We start from the raw sequence: 2,500 nt of genomic DNA, 5'->3' as shown, positions 1-2,500 counted from the left end.
TGCCTGATGGCTGAATGTGAAATGAAGTAACCATGCGCAAAACAAACAGGGGCCACACACCCCCAATGACTCACTGGGTGATCAGAGAGAGATATTACAACATGAACCCAGACGTAAACAAAGACGTACATCTCCCACAACGTACGTACTACTGTGATGCAGGGAAACAGAGAACAGTTCAGTAGCTAAGAGTAGCATGTACTTCAATACGGTGTGTAGAAGAGAGGAGAGGAGAGGAGAGGAGAGGAGAGGAGAGGAGAGGAGAGGAGAAGAGAAAACAAGAGAAGAGAAGAGAAGAGAAGAGATGGAGAAGATAGACACGTTTGAGATAAAAACAAAACAGAGATAAGACAGAGAAAGTAGAGCAGAGTTCAGTGTAGTTCAGGTGCCTCTGAGGGAGGCCTCAGCAGGCAGCAGCAGGGAGAGGTAACTCTAACCCTGGGAGCAGGAATGAGACCCGGCCAGTTCACAGGAAGAGAGAGAGTTACTCTCTCTCTCTGCTCAGGAATAAATCTAACATGAAACAAGGAACCTCTTATTCTGGAGTATCGGTGAGCAGCGCGCGCCAAGATATCCTTCCGTTGTATCACGTCCAGGGACTCGAAGAATTTCTATTTGCATTTTGTGTTGACATGGAGCTATCGTCGTGGAGACAAAGGAGTGAGGCAAACATGTCATGTTCCGGCTCTAGGCTATGACAAAGAGCGGACCAAAACACGGTAGAGAACGGTTAACCAATATTTATTCCAACACAAATACCTTATAACACTGCAACATAGAAACAGGCAGCAAGCGGAGAGCAACTACAATATAATATAACGTAGCAGGGCCATGACAAACATTGCCACAAAAAGAAACAATAAAGAATAAAGTATCTCTGAAAACATTCCATCTCAGTTCATACCATTTTGACATTCCCGTCTATCCCGGTACTTTCAGAGATCATAATAAAACCAGGTCTTATATTATATATGCTATTTAGCTGACGCTTTTATCCAAAGCGACTTACATTGCAGTGAGTGCATACATTTCAGTATATATGGTCCCAGCGGGAATCAAACCCACAACCTAATCGTTGTTAGCGCCATGCTCTACCAACTGAGCCACAGAGGACCACAGAGGCCTATTATCAAGCGATAAGACAGCTGAATGACAGCGACCATGAGAGCTTGTACCTACAGACCACCCCAGAGGCTGCACAGTAAGACTACTATAGCTGGGGAATGGTCAGACTCGGGCTACTGTAGAACTGCTTGAGTGGCTCGCAGGGATAAGGGACCATATCAAGACCATACCGTATCAGTCCACCGCAGTAGTCCTGATGTCATTGTAGATAAGGCAGCTCTGAGCAGTGGGCTGCAGCACTGTGACATCACAGCTTCGACAGACCTGTAACTCCTGTTCAAAGACTGACTTCTGATTAGGATTAACCCAAGGATCCATCCTCCGTGAGATTGAGACAATGGTCCTGTTTGTTCACTGACACACGTGCGCGCGTGACACACACGCACGCGTGCGCACGCACACACACACATGCGTGCACACACACATACACATACACACACACACACACACACACAGTTACACTGACATTTATATGCATATCACTCTCACTATGTAATCTCTGCGTCTTTCAACACAGGATGATCAGATGCAGACTAAAACTACCTCAGGCACAATACACTTCTCCACCACTTCCTATAAACAGTACTTTCTCTCTACAGCTTACTGTCTTACTGCGTGGTTTTAAAGGGCATCGAGAGAGGAAGCTGCAGAAGTACAACTTCAGCTCGCTTGATATTTTCACCACATTCAGACAAAAACAACCCAACCGGAATGAAGGTTCAGAAGATGCAAACACAGTCATTATAGTACAGAAATGAAACAGAAACTATATGAAACCTGAATCTCACACAGGGTGTGTTAATCAGTGGAGGATGATGGAGGTAGAAATCGAAGGGACTGGATGGAATGAGGAATGTTATCAAACACACGTGATACCTTTACTCCGTTCCATGCATTACAATGAGCCCGTTTTTTCTCCGATTTCTGCCTCCACCAGCCTCCTCTGATTGTCAGAGAGGACAGCCTGATAGCTCTGATGGAGACCAGGACTGTGGGGGAAACCTACACAGGCCATTAGGGAGGATAGGGGAATGGACCGATGATGGATGTTTGGCTACGCAAAACAGGATCTGTGATCTCCACCAGCCTCCCCTGCTCCTGATCCAGTACTGGTTATGCAAACACCCTCCCGGGCGGGTTCAGCAGCGCAGGGACCCAGACCCGCTGTAGCGAGCTCGCTCCTGTCTCCTTTTGCATCACATCATTACCATGTACATATTTTGCCATGAGGAAATTGGTCGTAGAAAACGTATGAAAACAGAACTAAATCTGCTTCCCTGACCTCAGCCACTGAGGCCAGATGTTGAGTTTCTCAACACATAGTCTTTGTTGGATCGCTTCATGTTTTGTTTTGTAGGTTCATAAAAAATAACAC

General features: G+C 46.0%; 1 protein-coding gene across 3 annotated transcripts in view; it reads right to left on the bottom strand.

Annotated features, from left to right (window-relative positions):
• Positions 1–2,500, bottom strand: part of ehd3 (EH-domain containing 3) — a 29,135-nt gene that overhangs the window by 17,587 nt on the left and 9,048 nt on the right. The gene's annotated exons all lie outside the window — the stretch shown is intronic.

Source organism: Argentina silus, assembly GCF_951799395.1.
Source record: "Argentina silus genome assembly, chromosome: 17".
Taxonomy (NCBI): domain Eukaryota; kingdom Metazoa; phylum Chordata; class Actinopteri; order Argentiniformes; family Argentinidae; genus Argentina; species Argentina silus.
Note: the sequence above shows the minus strand (reverse complement) of the source record. Positions and strands in the feature narration are given on the sequence as shown.